Source organism: Nansenia antarctica (genome assembly GCF_963989245.1).
Source record: "Nansenia antarctica genome assembly, chromosome: 3".
NCBI lineage: Eukaryota > Metazoa > Chordata > Actinopteri > Argentiniformes > Microstomatidae > Nansenia > Nansenia antarctica.
The window spans coordinates 56112655-56133578 of NC_137688.1; the positions used below are offsets into that span (position 1 = coordinate 56112655).

General features: G+C 43.3%; 1 protein-coding gene across 2 annotated transcripts in view; it reads right to left on the reverse strand.

Moving 5' to 3' along the window:
• The window catches only part of tab2 (TGF-beta activated kinase 1 (MAP3K7) binding protein 2), a 36823-nt gene extending 16273 nt beyond the window's left edge, over positions 1-20550 (reverse strand). For both annotated transcript variants that reach the window (XM_080525395.1, XM_080525394.1), the window contains exon 1: positions 20369-20550. The gene's annotated coding sequence lies outside the window, so the exon portion shown is untranslated. The remainder of the gene's footprint in view (positions 1-20368) is intronic.
• Positions 20551-20924: the final 374 nt, after the last annotated feature.

Here is a 20924-nt window from a genome sequence, read left to right on the forward strand (position 1 = left end):
AAAACACCTAACATCTACTTTGTCCTTTTGAAATGATGGCATCCAATCTCCTGCCATCACAGCAATCAAGCCAAAAAAGTGACGAGACAAACAATGAAGCTTTTCATGGACTGATCACTTGTAAAAACGACACCATCTAGAATGCCACTATACAACACGACCTGCCAAACAGAGTTTCTGTCCATAATTATATAGGGTACATTAGGGTAGAACTTCTAATTCTGCTTCTGCAATAAAAATGTATGAGTAAGTCCTTCAGACTGCTTTGTTTATTTCCATCCCTTAATACAGTATTAGAGAAAAAGAAAATGTCATAATCTCATAATAGCGACTATCAAAAATCTATTTCGGGCAATACTCAAAAACTGTTTGTTAAAACCACTGATAACATCTTCTGTAAAAAGAAGATGTTTCATTCTCTTAAAACGCTTTAGAAGAGGAGGCACGGCGTGGATAAAGACATAGCCTCAGCCTAGCAATAATCTGTGGCATGGACGTATTGGAGGAATTCCCAGACACAAAAGCAAGTCGAGAGACTGACATCTGTAATTCTACCACCCATGTCATTATCCTCCCCTCCCCAAAGTCCCACCAGCTGGTGTCGAACAGTAACACAGTTCAATAGTTCCTCAATTGAGTCAACATTTTAAGTTTCTTCAAAGGCAATCCAAGACATGGACAGATCTTCAGATGCTGTCAATGAAGACATTGTCAATCATCTTCAGAATGTGAAAGGATCCCACCGAAAATAGAAAGGCAGGCTATATCAACTGCAAAAATGTACTGTGGTAAATTGTACAGTAAGGCACATTGTAATTGCAATATGCATTATCAACAGATTTCTGCATTTCACAAGAGCTCGTCTGAAAGGAATCCACTATTTATTTTAAATTGTATACATCGTAGGCTGATTTGGTCATATCATTATTCACATTAATATCACTGTGTGTAGTCTACCGACTGTCTGAACCATTTATGAACTATTGATAATGGGGAAAAAAATAGAAAAAAATAAAATAAAAATAATCTAATTTCTTCCAAATGTGTGGCCATCTCATCAAGCCTAAAAACACAGGGCCGGTGTGTGTTCCAGAGTGCAGGGCTCTGGGAAGAGGTTGTGCAAACTCCTCCATCTTTGCAGGAGTGTGGCCCCAACGCTCCTTATTCCTGTGGACCCCCTCCTCCTTGCCTCAAGGCATTATATGTCAAGACCTCAGTCGAAAGCTTAAAATAGAAACTTCAGCAAAAAAAAAAAATGTTATCCTAAACCACTAATCTTTCGGTTTTATGTCTGCCAAGAAAGTTTGAAATTAAAAAAGAGGGTGTGAACAATCTTCTGACTGAAAATTAACATTCACTTACATTGTTGAAACATTCATTGCTGTCTGACAAGCCAGACACAGACTATAACATATTGGATAACTTTCCAAACTAAGACTTGAGAATGATACATGACCTAGGCTATGTTTCAAGAGTTAGGACTATAAAACATTTGAAAATACTGGGCTACTTGCAGAAAGTAAGACTGTAGGCCTACATTACTTTCACACCTTATTAGGTCAGTAGGCTATGGTGTTTGGCGCTAGAGCTTTTGAAATAGTTAGCATTCACTTGATGGCACTGACACATTCTTGTTGTAATGTATAGACATAGGATAATTCCAATACATTAGTGGTAACCAATAGACCAAGAGTTGGGTAGGGAACTGGACCAATACAATGACTGATCACAGCACAGCACAGTCAGCAGGATCCAGACCAAATGCTGAATAGCTTCTTTTTATGAAGCGCTTTCTGCCTCACATATTATTTATTATTTCCACCATGGCAAGTCTGTGCGGAACGCTGTTATATTTGGACAGCTTCTTAGACCAATGCTGGTTTTATCATGAGAGAAAACTATACAGTCCCACTCAAAACAATGTAGGATATCAAGGGCGGAACAATAGGAGTTTAACACTTTCGAGAGAGTGGGAGCAGAGGAGATGGGCCTTGCTGAGCGCGTCAGGGAGGAGGCCAGATAGATATAAGTGTTTTCTGGTGAATTTAAAGAGCTGAACTGTGCAGCTGGAGTCAGTGGCCTCTCTCCCCCCCAACCCTCACACTACCATCTCCACCATCTTCCCCTGGAGAGGCACATACAGTGGTGCTCCGGTCCCCTGACACACTATCTGAGGGAGAACTTGGGGAAAGGGGGGGGGTTTGGGTCAGTGCTTCAACGCCTCTGGGCAAAATATAGCTATAGGTTAATTACATTTGACAGTCAAAACTGAAGTAGGCCAACACGAAACTTGTTTAATTAAAGTGTTATGCGATCAGTACAGTAGGCTATATCACACAGGAGAGTAGCTAGTCAGAACACCCAAAGTCATTGTGCATTGAGCTTTGAGTCTGGTGAATACCCACAAAAATCTATGAGAATGTGTGAACACTGAACAGCACAATGCAACCGCTTGTCATGTCACAATGAAAGACAGTGGTCAATTGAAGGAAACACAAGTATGTGAAAACCGATCTGATAGCTGTAAGGGTTAGGAGGACATGGGTGGGTGGGTGGCTGGAGGGGGGGGGGGGGGGTTCTGAAACAGTTGGTTCTGATAGATTTTCCGACAGGAGTTTCAAAGGCTGCTCAGCTTCACTTCCTCTGCCTAGCAACAGATTCCTCCGCTACATGATTCACAATCACAGATTATTTGTTGGCTGGAGAACCATGGATACGACCCCCTGGTACTACGTCCAGGTGTTAAGAGGCAGCCTTCTCTCTCCCAGTGACCGATTCATGGGGATCACTCGGCACAAAGCTTGGGAACTCAGTGTTGTAGCCTTAGCTTAGCGTCAAGGCACTTGTGCAAAAGGGCATGATATTACTATAGAAGGGAAGCTTAAGAGGACCGTGGCCCCGTGGAAATAGAAACAGACAATTAGGCTAAGTATAGTCACTTGAGTACCATCTTCATGACTGTATTAAGAGTAAGCCATAGAGCCAGGGGAAAACCCTGCAGAAGTGTCTCAAAGCAAACTGTGCCCTGTCCTTGGGATCATAATGCAACATGCAAAAAGCCATAAATACCAGACATAACTTCCATGTCAATCTCAAACCACTGCCACACCTACCAGGGGAAGTCACACACCTCTTTGGATGGCGCAACAATGCAGGCACGCAGAGAGCATGCCATCGCCCTGACAAGATCACACCCAATATTTCCTACAAAACATAAGCAATCCTTTGTATTGCAGAACATAGGATTGTTATTAATGTAAAAGACAAACTCCCCAGCGGGTTGAAAACCGTGATACTGTTGTCAACAAACACACACGTACGTACGCACGTACGCACGCACGCACGCACGCACGCACGCACAGTGCAGTGGAACCAAACAATGAAGCTGCTTGCTGCAGGACGTTCACCACTGATTTGCAAGGTATGCAGAGGCAAATCTTCACCCTTTACTGTCTAATGCGGGGTACACACATAAGGAGTTTTTGGCCGGTTTTGGCACGATTTTCGGATGTCTGAAAACGACAGAAAACGCCCGGTTATCAGATGGATCTTAACATTTTCCTATAACAAAATCCTGGGGTGTGAGGTGTGTTAAGAGTCAATTCTCTTCAATTGTCAATCAACTCTCAACCTGCTCGGAAAATGGGCGTGGGGAACGACAGATTCCAGACTCTCTAGTCTAGAGTCTCGTTCCCCAAGCCAGAAATCTCGCGTGAACCCATCCTTTTAATATTGCCTTTAAATGACAAAATAATTAAATTAAGATTATATAATGATTAAAGCACTTTGAGCCGCAACGTTTGCAGGAAAAGCGCTATACAAATAAAGTTATTATTATTAAGACGAAGTCAGCTCGCTTCTTGATTGGCGAGCAGGGTTGCCAGATGGGAATGACATTTTCCACCCTAACCACAGTCTAAAACCGCTAATTCCACCAAACAATCTGGCAACCCTATGGTTTCTGGTCGGAAGTATTGAACACATTTCACATTTACGATTGCCGGCCACGCCCATTTTCCGAGCAGGTTGCCGGGAGAGATTGACTCTTAACACACCTCACACCCCAGGATTCTGTTATAGGAAAATGTTAAGAGCCATCTGATAACCGGGCGTTTTCTGTTGTTTTCAGACATCCGAAAATCGCTGAAATCGCAGAAAATCCTATAATTCCTATAACAGAATCCTGGGGTGTGAGGTGTGTTAAGAGTCAACTCTCTTCAATTGTGCAATCAACTCTCCCGGCAACCTGCTCGGAAAATGGGCGTGGCCGGCAATCGTAAATGTGAAATGCGTTCAATACTTCCGACCAGAAATCATAGGGTTGCCAGATTGTTTGGTGGAATTAGCGGTTTTAGACTGTGGTTAGGGTGGAAAATGTCATTCCCATCTGGCAACCCTGCTCGCCAATCAAGAAGCGAGCTGACTTCTTCTTTTCATTATTCAGCACTTTATTTGCCCTCTCGCACACGGTTGTCTCGTACAGGTCAGTCAGGGTACTACGTTAGATAATAATAATAATAATAACTTTATTTGTATAGCGCTTTTCCTGCAAACGTTGCGGCTCAAAGTGCTTTAATCATTACCGGTACATAATCTTAATTGAATTATTTTGTAATTTAAAGGCAATATTAAAAGGATGGGTTCACGCGAGATTTCTGGCTTGGGGAACGAGACTCTAGAGTCCGGAATCTGTCGTTCCCCACGCCCATTTTCCGAGCAGGTTGAGAGTTGAGAGTTGATTGCACAATTGAAGAGAATTGACTCTTAACACACCTCACACCACAGGATTTTGTTATAGGAAAATGTTAAGATCCATCTGATAACCGGGCGTTTTCTGTCGTTTTCTGTCGTTTTCAGACATCCGAAAATCGGGCCAAAACCAGCCAAAATGTGTGTACCCCGCATTACCAAATAGGCTACACTTAAAGCACATTACCACGCTCTTTAGAGCAGCACATAGCCAGCAGGTTATTAGTACTAGGGTTGGGCGGTATACATTTTTCCACACCTTTATATGCCGTCCTCAAATTTTATTACCACAAAAAATAAAAGAATAACGTGGCCGGGGGGGCTGTCGGGAGGCGTCTTTGCTCATATATTGAATCTACATTGAAACTGAATTACTTACGTGGGGACTGCTATACCAGATGACATTCTGCCTTCATTAAAACTTTACATCCTTATCACAGCTTGACAAACCAAACAGTTGGATAGTATAATATGACAATGTAACAAGGAGCATCACATGCTGCATTCATAATAATAGAACTCTCATGTCCTCTGTCATATAGCCTATAGGCTATCCTTTGTCTAGAAAATATATATAACTATATATATATAACTATATGATTATATTTAGTTACCGTTATGAGACTATGATCTGGAAGTCCTAATTCTGCTTGCTTCTTTTTGAGCTCTCTCTTTCGGGGCCAGCTGTGAGAGAAGGCGGCGTCATGGCACAGCAGACTCCGAGGGCCTGCTCTGTCCATTGCCTCTGGTCCTGCACTGCGTTTGTCACCACCAGATTAAGGTTGTGGCCAAAACAGCTGAGCCACAGCCAATTCAGGGCCCTGATGGCGGCTGCAATGTTAGCAGCATTGTCAGTCGTTATGGCCGAGAGTTTATTCTCATCTAATAAATAGTGCCGTGCGGAGTGCATCAACAATGTTGTGGTTTTCTAGAGAAAAAGCTAGTCTGTAGGCAATTTGGCAGTTGGGTTTGACAAAGTGGATCGATGAACGGAACGATGTGTATGGCGTCCTGTCAGTCGACGACCACTGTTGTCAACGAATAGCTGTCTGAACCCATCACTTGATACAGACCGATATCCCTATCTTTGCAGCAGTTAATGGGTGTTTCAGTTTGAGGTGCGGGTGTAGATTAGTTCCTATTAGTGTTAACATCTCTGGCCAAATCTTGCAAAAAACCTCATAAGCCCAAATCTGCAGGCTCTCCTCAGGGTCAGAACCAGAAATGCTGCCATATAGCAGCAGTGTTTTTAGTTTTTTTTCATTAGCACTAATCTTTCTTAGTCATCTTTTTTTTACCTTCTCTTTGGTGGAAGAGGTCACGAGCACCATCCCAAAGGTTACACTCCTGAAGGTAAAATATTGTCTTTCTTTCTTATGTGAATTGACAAACAGCGCTTAATTTGGCAGTATGATAGATAATGGAGCAGAAACGTTATGAGGCTATTAAAAATAAAAAAACACAGTGGGCATTTTCAAATCCCCAGGATACCGTATTACTGTAATACCACCCAATCCTAATTAGTACCATCTCTCCCTGCGGCTTGGGCTTATTCTATCACCGTACAGCAGTGCACTGGGCGGAAATGGGTCCTTGCACACTGAGAGAGAAGCCCTCTGTGAAGCCTGTGGATATGTCCAGTTTATATTACCACAGGAGCGCTTGCTTCAGTGTATCGCAGGACCTCCATGTGCTCCGCTAAGGAGAAAACCCTACGGCGGAAATGCTTTCCGCAGCTGCTAGGAGTATTATTCCCCACCTTGAGGCCAACCAAAAGACAAATGGCAGCCAAGTCACGTGACCCTTCCGCAACAAGAATGCCATTGGTGGAAAGCCACCCTATTCCATCCCTCTCAAAACATTCTAGTCATACTTGTCTCACTGTGGAACTTTTTCACCCAATCACTGTAAATTAGCTGCAATGTAGCCTGGTACAGTAATGTCATGACGATCTAATTAGGTCCCGAGTAACACAGTAAAAACATCCTATAATGCTTATCTACAATTAGCTCAACAGTAGCTCCTTTACGAGCCTAGGTTTTCCTAGGTGTAACAAAGACTCTATAGGCATACAACAACTGTAGCCTAATAACTGTATAGGGATGCACCGAAATGAAAATTCTTGGCCGAAGCCGAAACCGAACTTAAGGAAACACTTGGCCGAATACCGAGTGCGTACCGGCAGTTTTTCATTTATTTTGCCAGTTTTTGGACCATTGCATGAATTAAATAAATGCAGCTTTTTATTCATGCTTGTATGCTTATTCATGTAAAATTATAATTATCAAAATGATGTGTTTGAAATTGTATATACTTTATGTTATGTAATATTTCCTCATTTCATGAATGTAAAAATTGTGACAGCGGCTGGTGAAAGGGATCTGACTTTTAACATTGTTGAAAATCACATCACACACTCTAGTCAAGCCAAAACACTGCAATGCATTGGATTCGGTGAGTAATCCCCACTGTTACCTAGTTAACTATAACACTACTTTACATTGTTAGCAGGCTCACAAAACAAGCTGTGTTAGTTGACTAGCGAGTGTGTAATTGATTTTCAACAACGCTTAGCTTGCGCTTTTATTTTGAAGTCGCGAAAACAAAAACGGAAGTCAATGTCGGAATGTGCCTCTTATTGTCGTTCAGAGACATGCTGACATGTTTGCTGTGATTATATGATTTGGCAGTAGGCAGTAGGCACTCAATGCTCGTCTCATTCACAGAACAGCATGGGTTGCTTGCAGATTGATAAAAAAAAAAAACGTCTCGTATTCGGTAAACATTCTGTCTTTTCACACCGAATGGCCAAATACGGAATGTGTTGTTTTTTTTGCTATTTTCGTCCAAATACATTTGGTGGTCAAACCTTCGGTGCATCCCTACTGTATACGCTTTCTGCCGAGGTCTACTGTCCATGATGTCTACAAAATGGCCTGAATGGCCATGGATGAGTGGCAGTATTAAAACATGAAATGCAAATGTCTCCTGTCCCACTGTGGCCCTGTGTGTTGTGTGTGGAGGGGCGAGTGGGTCGGCTGGTGCCCACAGAGGACGGTAGGTACAGTGCTGGCTCTGCCCAGACTGGCAATGACAGGTGTGCCTGAGAGGGTGCCAGCGGCGGCCAAGCCTGATCCGCAGCACAGACAGCAGCCAAACCACACACACACACACACACACACACACCACCAGGACCCATGGCAGCGCATTCCTCTAAGGAATAACCCCACGCAACTCAGCACCAACCACACTGTTGTGTTGTGACATCTTTAACCTGGAGTAGGGTGGTGGGGGCACCGGTGGGATGAGAGGCCAGAGGGCATTGTGAGGCCTAGGGTAGAGAGGAAGGTGGGGGGGGGTTTCCAGAGTGAACCCCCCCCCCCCCCCCCCCTCCCCAACTCTGCCCGTTTCTAGCTTCAAAGTCATGAGAAGTTTCCATGGATCAGTGACAAGGAACAAGGAAACGGACAAAAAGACCAAAACAAAGGAGGCTTAGGGCAGCTGGGAAAACTGCGAAAGCCCACTCTCACCCAGCACTGTGGCCCATGTCTAGTACCTTAACAAACCTTTACCCAGCATGCACTGTGGCCCATGGTTAGAACCTTAACAAACCTTTACCCAGCATGCACTGTGGCCCATGTCTAGAACCTTAACAAACCTTTACCCAGCATGCACTGTGGCCCATGTCTAGAACCTTAACAAACCTTTACCCAGCATGCACTGTGGCCCATGTCTAGTACTTTTTTTTTTTTTTTTTTTCAGATTTTATCCCTTTTTCACCCAATTTGGTAGCCAATTTAACCCAACTTAGCATCCAATTATCCCCTGCCTATTGCATTGGATCCGCCGCCCGACCCCGTGGCCGGCAGTCCCAGAGGAGGGCGCCAGGCAGACTAGGCTGACTGGCTCCTCGAGCCCAGTACCGTTATTCCGGCACCCCAGGGGGCGGTGTTGCGCGACGGATCCTAGTCCAGAAATACTCCTATACCCCCCCTCGGAAGCGGCCGGCCAATATGCCGCTTCCCGTGTGCCTCGGCCATATCTGGATCTGGCGAGCCGGGATACGAACCCCGGCCCCGGTGGGCAGCATGCACTAGCGGCCAGTGCGTAGACCGCTACACCACCGCGGGGCGTCATGTCTAGTACCTTAACAAACCTTTACCCAGCATGCACTGTGGCCCATGTCTAGTCCCTTAACAAACCTTTACCCAGCACTGTGGCCCATGTCTAGTCCCTTAACTTTTACCCAGCAGGCCCACCTTGAAAGTATCTCTGTAGGTACTTCTGTGGAAAAACAATGTTTTTTCATTCACTTTCTGCAAAGTGGGGAGGTTACACAAATGTTACTTTTGTGTATGTTTGCAGTACTGTTGTGCAATCTGTGTTGAAAGAGATCTGTGTTGAAGAGATCAGCTCTAAGCTCAATGGGAAGTATGGCTTGTTTTCCTCCCCGAGGCTCAGGAGGTTGCATTCAAGATGCAAGAGTTGCAAAACATTGCCAAATGTAATTTAATAGACCGCTACTGCTGCAAGAATTTCAGAAAAAGAGATAGACCAACACAGTCAGTTGCCCTTGGCAAAGCCATACAGAACCACAACAAACACAAGCATTTCAACTGACTGTCCACCACACCCTGACAATACAGTATGTTTTCAGAGTCAGAGCGGAAGAGGGAGAGCAGGGGAAATAGAGAGAGAGAGAGAGAGAGAGAGAGAGAGAGAGAGAGAGAGAGAGCCTGAGGCCCACACTGTGCTGATAGTGCTGCAGGACACCAGATCAAAGCCAGTTCACATATTAATAGGGTTGGGTACCGTTTGGGTTTTATCCGGTACCGGTACCTAACCGATACTTTAAAAACGGTACCGGTACCAAAACGGTACTTAATTCGGTACTTTTGATTTTTTTAAATGACATAATAACACGGTCGACAACATTAAACAGCTTTTCACTTTTTTATTGCTGAGGCACAATATATATTAGTTAAATATACACTCAAATTAAAATAAATGAAAATAAAACTCCTGAGCCTTGGGGACTCCATTAAGCTGGGGGTGCCTATCGTTGGTACTGATGTCGAATACGAGTACACACTTGTTCGGCAGCCCCTCAAGGACATCAGAATATTCTTAGAAAAGGGATCTAGTGAAGAGGCCTGCATAGCCCCCAGAACCAAGAAGACCAAGAGGAAATATAACTCTGATGAACTGGAGCCCTCCACCTCGTCAAAATCCAAACTATGTTGCCGCTCAGCTACTACAACTCCCCTCCCCCTCTCTGGTCCATGACACATGACGATTCATTTTTCAGACACAGTAGTAGGATAAGGACAGTACCCGAATATCAAGAGATCCCCGATCATGTTGTCCACCTCGCAGAGACGCAGCCACACATCCGCACTACGTCATCAACAGACGCGTCGAATCCTGGAGTGCACTGTCCAATCAAAGGCTTGCGTTCGTAAACTCGCTCTGAGTGCGTCGCAGCACACACTGGGCCCGACGTCATAAGGGGAGCAAGTCATTTGATTGGACAGAAGGCATTCCACGAGTGGTGATCAGAATTCCAGAACGAGTTTACAAACGCACCCATAAGTCGAGCGTCGCGTTACGCCAACCCGCTAGCGGAAGTTGCTATTAGCAACCTTCTCGTTATCCTTCCGTACTCGCTGCTTTCACTGAGTGGAAATTTAACAGGCGATGTGACGTCGAGTCACCAGTTGACAGTGAAAAGTACCGAAATGAGGCACCGAAATCTCCTTTGCGATTCGGTACGGGTACATACCGAATGTAAAGTAACCGGTACCTACCGGTACCGATTTTCGGTACCCAACCCTACATATTAATGTGTAAAAACCTGAGAGAGAGAGAGAGAGAGAGAGAGAGAGAGAGAGAGAGAGAGAGAGAGAGAGAGAGAGAGAGAGAGAGATGAAAGACCGTCAGCAGACTGTGGGAGAAATGATGAAGGACAGAGCAGTCCCACTCTCTGCATGGCAGTAAAAAACAGCACAGAATAACACAGCCAGACCGGCACTGTCTGCAAGGAAAGCCAGGAAGGAATCTCTAGGGCCGCAGGGCAAGAATCTGCCCACGGGATAGTCAGAGCAGTGATAAGACAACTCAGTCTAGTGATATCTGGTCTGAACCTCCCAAAACAAGTTAACATGTAGGTCAACTCCATATTATGCTGACTAATGAAGAAAATGCATTGTTGTCTTTTGTATTTGGCAGGGCCGACCAAAAACACTCTTGCTAAAAAGTGTCTCTCATAAACTGCATAGTAACATGTGGAAAAGTAAAAAACATCTAGTTATTCATTACTGCAGCACCTCGTTTAGCAGTCCAACCACTGCAATGGGGATGAAAGTGCAGCAACAATGCCTAGGCTATCTTTCCTTCTTTCACTCATTGTTTCCACTGTTTTGCATTTTTACTGTGGATCCGGATGGCCGCCTGCATCACTTTAACAGAGACTAATATGAGTAGATATGGGCTGATGTCTCATCTCAGAGACAGTAGCCTGCGGGGGGATAATGCAGATGCAGAGTCTTGTTGCTGGTGCATAGTCAGACATAGCCTACATGGGGAGGAAGGAGGGTGGGGGTGGGCTACTCACAGAAACATGTGTAGTCAGCTGCCCGCAGAGGAAGCCGTCATCCGTGTCCGCTATCAGGTGCTAGCTAGCTACACTCCTCCAAACCTTTCACTGTCACAAACAGACAGAAGACTCCGCCAGCACCATCCTATCTATCATGGTCACCACTATCTCCACACTTCCCCTTTAAGGCTTTCCTGGCCCTCTCACCTCAAAATAAATACTAACTGAAAGTCCCATTTCCTCTGAGATTGCACCACCGCCATGTTGTCTTGAGTGTCGTTGGTCTAGCTGGGCTTTAATCCAAGTAGCCCTGACTGTGGATACACCATATCACAGTGTATCTGCAGTAGGACACAGACACCAGAAGCATCTCCTCAATATCACCTATTGCCGTGATACAGGGTCAGGCCTCCATCAGGATGCAAAGGTCAAAGGTCAAAATCAAGCTTGGGAAGGTGCTCACCATGACCATAGAGATAAATATGTATGTATTGTGATTGGCCTATATTACTGCACACCAAGAGATGCATGGTGATGGGATAGCATACGTAAGAGGGACTGAAACTACTGGGGTCTAAGTAGACCTCTCATTCAGTTTGGGAGGACAAGAGATCAGAAAACATCTTCAACGCATTGTATAATCATTCTTCTCTTCAGCGTAACAGGAGTTTCCTATTCTGTGTAAGTCAAACTGGAGCACAAGCTGGTGAGAGTGAAAGCTGAGGTGGTTTATCGGAACTGTCTCTGACTTGAGGAAGTGTTTGTATGTCACAGCAGACACTGTGGCAGGATATACATGTCTCCGCAATCCCAGGGTGCATTGTTAGACGGTTCTGATCACTACTGCTGTTACAGGGTTCTGATCACTACTGCTCTGTCTTCCTGTAGCCTCTACCATTAAGAATCACCAACATGTCCAACCTCACTTGCATGTCCCTCGACTTACCACTCGTTCAAAAAAAAGGAAGCAAGGAAAATCATTGCCTGAGCGTATGAAAACAGCATTTCTCTAACAATGCTGAAGTGTCTAGAAAGTCGCATTGCTGTCTCTCCAAATATCCCTGTTTAACACACGAGCCGATCTGGTTTTAATTAGTTTAACTGCTACATCCAAAGAAAGGCAGCTCTCCTATATTCCTTTAATTGATGGTTGTGCTACTATCCTATTTCATAGCAGAGTTCCTGCAGCAAGGGAAACTTAAAAAAACACACACAAAAAAAAAACACTTCATTAGCAGGAAAAGCTGCTCTTTAATTATTCTGCTGTTTTCAATGCAGATTTACTGGTCACGTTACTGGGTACGGTTATTTTGGGAACATTTATTTATTATTTTATTCACTGAACTATCTACTATTACTGAACTATTTTCAGGGTTTCACAGGACAGGGGCAATGGTTATGGCCATGTTAGAACTAGGCCTAATGAAAGATATCCTGGACTAGAGATGACCCTCTTATGGTTCCAAAGTACAGTGAAGATAGAAAATTCGCCAGAAATGAGATTGATGTTCCAAAGAGGCAATGACAAATATTCAAAAGGGGTGGGTGTATGAGTGTGTGCGTGCATGCCTGCATGTTTGTTTGGGGACAGGGGGAAGGGCAACAATAGTCTCCAAAGCAATACATTTCAAGGGGATTACTTCTGCAGACCAAAGAATACATTCTGTGTGAATCTGGCTATACCAGCATGACCACGGGTGGTGTTGTAAGATATGTACACAAATAAAGATACGTTGCGTGAGAGTTACGTGAATTGCAAGACATGTTAGAGTTAGAGGAATTACGACTTGCATGGCGGTTGGACTGTATTAGGCATTCATTTTGAGTGGTTACTTAGTTAGACGTCAGGGGAAGGCGATAGCAAACATTAGCATAAGCAATAATAATTATCAAGAATTAGCACCAAAAAGAAGCACGATTAGAACCAGCAACACTTGGACTGCAAGGCAGGCGGTTCCTGTCTTCACCACTCCACCAACCTCCTCATGCAGCGTTCTGCCTTTCGTATACTGCCAGTACAGCTAGATAATACGTTCACATAGAAACACAGTATTTTCCATTAATTACCTAGACTGTGGCGGCCCGCCATAGTCTCATAATGAACCGAAAACATGATCTTTGGCATTTGCACCACTGCATCTATTGTAGGTCCATTTAATTTAGCACTATCGATAATCGCCATACGATTTAGCGCTATTGATCATACCACAGATCCCCCCCCACCCGCATTGACGAAACACATTAGGGGGTCCGAGGTCCACCTACCAGTCTCACAAAATCCTGTGGGAAACACTGGAACGTAGTCTTTGATCTGCAGAAACGATCCCCCAGAACGGATTCGTTTGGAGACTGGGTTGGGCAGGGGCACAGTCTCACAATTAGAATGTGGTTCACTCTTCTTCTCCCATTTCCTCAGGCAAAAGACACTAAAAGGTTGGCTATAATAACACCTTTGACTGCACACACAGCCTGTTAAGCACTCATGAAAACAGAACAGACAAAGTGGAACTGAATCCCTCATGTAGCCTACAGCATTACAATACTCAGGCCTACAGTAAGCAACTAGGGGTAGAATAACATAGCCTAATGCCACTGCATAGAAAAGTTAATTAATTGTCTAGACTTAGCCTACTTTTAATAATACTGTATTGCTTTAAGCAATACTTTGTAACTAGTTAGGTCTAGGCCTACTCACTGTCAATCAGCTAAAAGATAATATCACTCTCACCAATTCAGCTGACAATAGCAGCATGTGCATTAAATAGCAAATCAGGCATCCTTTGCAACCAAATAAGATACACAGAGGGGTGAAACAAGTTCAGTCATACACACAAAAAAACTAAAACAAAGAGCCACAAAATGTGAACTCACGCTAGGTCCTAAAAGTCAAACCATCAACTTATATGACATAGTCATGAACCATCCGTACCGGCTAATGCAGTAGGTCTGGAAATAATGGATCCAGCTTTTGAGAATTTAGAGAAAGGAGAAAAAAAATCTTCCCGGGGAGGGTCTTCTACAGACAGACACCTCTCCTGACCAATCACAAGCTTGGGTAGGCGGGTGACTCAGGTGGAAATTGCACTTTCTAGAAATCAATCAGCTCAACATCGGCAAGCCTCTAGATTAAGTTAAGCCCCTTTCACACATAGTACCCTGTAAATTACACGGAATCCCAACCCGGGTCCGCCAGTGATTTTTGCTGTTCACACATGAGCTAAATGCTGGAAGATTGCCGGGTTGCTTCTTTTGACACGTCTTTTTGCACAGCTGGGTTTGCACAAGCTACTTGAATCACACATTCAACTGGATGCAGAACTGGAATGTAGTAGACGTGAATTCGAACAAGACAGGCGTGTGAGACTGCCATATACCATATATATATATATGATATATATATATATATATGCCATATATCATACCTCCGTTTAATATGTATTTATATTATATAATATTTATCATCATATTTTTCACATTAATTTAACAGCGAGTCAACTCGTATTATGCTTACCATTACTAAGTTCGCTCGCCAACTAAAGCAGTTGATTACCGTTGATATAAACATACTATACTAGTCCAAAAGCACAGTATGGGAGAACTTGCTACAGCGCAGCGCACACTGTATTGCCGGCCTGAGTAAGCACAGTTGAAGCGAGGGAGTGACTGGAAGTGCCACTGATGTGCACTGTGTAGACAACTAGACATATCACAAATGTGCATTTGATAAGTAATCTAGCTAAGTAAGTAAGATAGTTAACTATGATTGGAAATTAAGTAGTATCCAGTTGTGGAATTATATTTATTAGTAGCGATATTCGGGGTCTGTGCTGCGGGCTCTCTCCCTGCTGATTGAACGATGCAGGACAGCTGTGGGAGGAGATGGTGTGTGTGCACTGCTCCGTAATGCGTCTTTATCACAAAATGTAAATTTTTAAAGTAAGTAATCTAGCTAACTATGATTGGAAACAAAGTAGTATCCAGTTCTGGAATTATATTTATCACTACTTTGGCTGATGTGACGTGGGTTAACTAGACAACTCCTTAACATCAGCGGACCAAACCAAAAGTACAAAGTGAGAAACTCCTAGCTGTAATTGGTTAACTTGTTCCATGTGAAAACATCTTGCGTCAGACATACATAACCCTTTGCATGCCGGACCAGGGAATGTTCAAGCTTCTGTTCACACCTAAAGCCCAATTTATGCTTCTGCGTAAAATCGACGGCGTAGGCTCGTAAATAAAAAATCGCTATTATGCCGCTTTGAGTACACCGTTCCAACGGAGTGCCCTATGGAAGCGTCAGGCACAGCCTTCCTATAAGGAGCGCGATTCACATTTACGAGATGTACAATCCTGTTTATTTAGAAATAAATGATTAGTTACAGGGAGCCCCATGGCTGTTCGTTGGGTTTAAATTATATTTATGATAGACATATTTAATGTAAAGTTATCTATAAGAACTATGATTGGTCCCCTTAGTTGCGTCACATTCCGACTCTCTCGTAGGAATGCGGAAGCCATGACAGAAATGTAATTTACCTTTTCTGTAATTACTTATTAATAAAGATTTGATTTTATATGATAACCATCGTATTTTCTTAGTTTAATGTCATTTCAATGCATTATGGACATTTTCTTTACAACAAGCATAACAAGAAAAATCGCGATTATGCCACTATGAGAGTACACCGTTCCAACGGAGCAACGCGACGCAGAAGTATAAATTAGGAGAGTCCTTGCGTATGCTACGGTGTAGCCGCGCGTAAATTCGACGCAGAAGCATAAATTGGGCTTAAGGCTTCCCTGTAAATTCCATGGAAATATACATGCTCCCGACCAGGGAAAATGCCTGATCGAATTTCCCTGGTCAGTCGCGTTCACACATACACCGTATCAGGTCAATTCCATGGAATCTACTGGGAAGGCTTGTATGTGCGAAAGGGTTTTTAGACTACTTTTGTTGTCAGGACTACAATTGTGTCAAGAAGATGTTGACGATAGAATCTGAGGACGAACAACGACAGGCGGATAGCCTGCACGTCCATGTGCATGTCCCTCCCCATCCTTCTACTCAATCAGAAGGCAACACGCCCCTGGCTCTGCTAGAGTATACAGCATCTGACATGTAAAACTAGACCTATTCAATACTCCATCTGCATGCGGAACACAATAAACCATAAGGTATAATAAAGAGTGTGTCGTCTGCATCAGAGAGAGAAAATATGTGATACGTGCACATCAAATAAATGTCAGAAGTGACAGCAGAGACGGCCCTTTGCCTGTCAATGTGCTTACAGTACATGCCCAGTCACACGAATGGAACAGGGCTACTATTGAGGATCACTAAGGCCTTTCTTCTTGTCCAATTCAAGCAAATAAAGAAGAAAATGATGCTCGTTAAAGGTAATGATTTTGCAGAGTCAGAGCTAACTTCATTACATGGTTTAAATGGAGCCGTTGAACAGTTTCCACTGCCACCGTGAGGATATAAATCATAAGTCTTATCTTATTATGGTGTTATTTACCCATGTTTATCATAAACCCTTTAGCATCACATGTCCCTCTCTCAATAGTCAAATGCAGAGCGGTGTATAAACAGTGTGCATGTTTCGCCTTTATGCAAAGTTACGATCTTGTGAAAGAAAATGTTTTCCAGAATTATTGTCAGGAAAAAAACAGTACTCTACTTCAAGCGGTCAGATTCTGACAGATGGCAGAAGATCCTGCAGATGCACAACCATAGCATTCCAACAATGTGACAATAACCTTATCAACAAAAAAAAGGATTCAGGAATTCAAAGAGGATCACAGCTAGGCTCTAGCCTAATGGTGGAGTTATACTTACCCTATACTTTCCAGTGTTCTACTCAATGTATGCCATTTAACGACCCCTGAACTTGAAAGTGCACCATGTGAAATGGTGGATTCCATTGGAAGCTGAGGAGTCAGAGGAGAGTTCTAACAGGGGGAGGGGGTTCCAATGAGAGCCTCTCTTCCTGACAGCCACACAGGAGGGTGGGGGAGGGTTACAACGGAGAGGCTCCCTTCCTGAGACTGCTGCAGTGGGCATAATGTCATGTAGCCTATCCTTCTACTTTCCACTGCTCAAACACAAATAATGCCACATGTAAGCCTAATTAATTAATATAGAAACCAATCAGTGATCATTTATGGTATCCGCTTACTATAATGTAACATTTAAGATCTATCAACTTACTTTAGTGTGTTGATAATTAGTGTATGAAAGAACTATGAACTGGAACAGAACAAATGCTCTACTTACATTAACACCATGCTGTGAGTGTGACTGACAGAGAGGAAGGTAAGCCAACATAATTTCCTTGGTTAAATTACCTCTGTACTGTTGATCCAAACAACAAGCACTTGTACTCAAGCCTACACTCCCATATAATTATCCCTCCCCTAGTCGAAAGAACAGCCTCCCTCCCACTGGTAAGGGGTTGTTGTGCAAATGATAAATCCGAAAAACAGGTTTTTCAAGAGAGAGGATTCCACTCCGGTCTTCGCAATAATTAGGCCTCAGCCCTAACCATAACATTTTTGAAGCACTGTGCCTGCCATGCACACAGGTTGTAACTGACGATTAGCGTATGAAATCAAACAGCAAACTAGAGCTTAGGCATATTATTTGTTGAAATCTACCTTGTCCAATACGTGTGTTTGCAAACAGCACATTCTGAAACCACAACTGAGCGTGGAGGGAAATGTCTTCGACTACAAGCTTTCAAACAAAAACTAACAATAAAAGGCTCTGAACTTCATTCCGATAAGCCCACTTAAGCCCCTAGGCCTAAATGTTTACTCTCCCTTCATTCACACTGAAAAATGCCAAGTCATCAAAGAAATAGGCTGCAGTGCACTATTTCCTAAATAAATGCCAAACAAAAACAGAATCAGTAAATTATCCCTGATAAGCATTTATCAAGCATTTATCAGAGTATATGAAACCATAGAAACCAAACCATAGCCCCCACTCTCTAAAGAGTGGCAAATCAGCAGGCCCTCCCAGCGACATACTTGCCCAGCTACAGGCACACATGGTTTCAGTTAGGGGTCTGCACCTATAAACAGTTGGCCATGGCAGCTTATTGGTCAGGAAGTGCAATGTTGACTGCAAGTCAAGACAGGCACAAGCTGCTAATGAATGATACACTACCCCCACCACCATCAGCAACACCAACACCAACACAACCCTTTTAGAGACCAATAGAGAAGTAATTCTGAACCCTAATAGTACAGTAAGAGCACTCTTACAACCAGGCCAATTCTCTAAATTGACTGTCACTGTGCTGCCATGTTGTTGAAAGATCAATATTGGAAGTCTGTAGGACTAGGAACCCACAAAAGTTGTAGGCCTATGCATATCGACTTCAGCCATAAGCTTAATGATGTAAATTACTTGTATGTGAGGAGTGGTGCTTGATTTAACCTGGAGTTAGCATTTTGGGACTATTCCACTGATTCCATTGTACCAGGCATACCAAATCAACAAACACTAGTGACTTGTGCAAGACTATAAGATCTGTATTTCACCCAGGTCTGGTGTAGAGATGACTGCTGTGCATGGCGAAATGTGTTGATGTGTATATCTGTGAAATTGCTTGGGAGGAGGTGGGAGGAGTTGTATTCCAAATAATGTCTTTGAAATCACATCAACACAGAACCATTGAGCAATAGAGTAAGCTATGAACAACACAGGCCTACTTTCGGTTTTACTCAAAGATCAGGACAGGGACCAATACTTCAAACAGCGAGGGCTAAGGAAATGTGTGTTAACAGTGGGCGAGTGAAATTCAAATGTAAGTTAGTAATGTTGTGTCAAACCTACCCCCACATAGGTTGCCCTCCACCTACACACTTGGAGCTGTTACACATATCACCTTAAATACTCCTTCAGGGACATTTAATACATAGGTCACAAGACTGGTCTGCTTGGTTAGATTGGTCAAGCTAAGTGACAACATTCACTCACTGAGAGATAAGATAAGCATAGCAAACAAACCATTACAAATTAAATATCTTATCTTACATATAATAGAATAGTAATAACATATAATAAGCACAGGCCTATATATAGCCTAGCTGATGGGATGTTTGAAAATCTGTAAAATAATCTGTAGGAAGTACTAGACCATAATGTTATTGCCAAAGACTCATCCAGGTAATTCCTGCATCAATTCATATACGATTCACAGGAGGAGCCCCTCGCTTAGCCTACTTAGGTCGGGCCTGTGCCATTCGGAACTCCCATACGTCTCATACTCAGGGCAAGCAATATTCGAGGAGGCCCACTCCAGACAGAGAGTGGGATGTAATTCATGTGTAACAAGCACGGTTGAACACAACATTGTAACACACACACACACAAAATACTTTGAGGAAGTATAGCAGACGCAGTCTGAAAATGATACAATATGTAACCAGTTACCAGCGTTAAACTCGACAACTGTAAGCTACTGAGCTAATTGTGACAAACTGAAAACTATTAGCTAGGCCTACCCAAATACATATTTAAACGTATTTGATAATGTTGTTTTTATACTGTAATAACATATTGATGACTGTGCTAAAACTTCGCTGTGCACTTCTAGCCTAGTACTATCACGACGATTTGAGAATCCTCAATGGAAAATGTAGCCATAGCCTTTAGCTTGAGCTACAAAACATGCACGTCAGCTTAAAATGTAGGTCTACTAAATGCAACGAACATAAAATCCTATTATTCATTAAAATAGGTCAACATGACTTAGCTATGCTGGTCACAGGCATTCGCAAACATTTAAAAAGCTCGAAATATCAGTTGCAGTGCAGTCCAAAAACTTTTTCACACCTGAAAAGCCGACAACGTTTTTTCGCCTTCGTTTTTTCTGACAGCGCGAATGTGGAGTTTTACATATTATTCGAACATGCTGAGAGGAAAAGTTGGTAGAACTAATTTTTCATCCTCAGTGAACAAACTTCAACTTGATCCACTTCTGGGCCTATTCTGAGGCACTCGCTTACCGTCTCCGCCGCCGCTCCCCGGGCCACCTTCAACACCCGAGACACAGCCGCCGAGCCTCCACAGACCACAGGGCCGTGGTGCTGAGAGGAAAGCGGAGAGGAGGACGCAACAGACGAACTTTCAACGGCACCCAGGTCTTCTGTTCTGACTCTCTAATGGGGGCTTTACCGCAGCCCCCCGCTGTTTCAGAGACACGGGAATTCTTTTGACAGCTCTCCTTTTTACCCCCTCTACTCCCCCCTTATTTTCTTTTCTTACTTCCAACAGATCCGAATCAAAATACTGTCACAGAATATGGCGGCTGCATAAGCAAGCGCCTATCGCGAGACAATTTTTTTTTTTTTCCATCGAAGGGAAAGTTATGTTAGGAGAATGGAAGTATGATTGCTCAAGCCACTGCCGTGGAGACAGCGAAGTTTCTAGTAATATTGTTGGAATGGAAAGTAACAACAGACATGTGGGAGGAATACAGGTGGGGTTGAGTGCTTATGTCTGTGTTTGATAGTGTCATGAAATTGCAGAGGAATGTTTAATTATGTGAAATTATTGAAACGT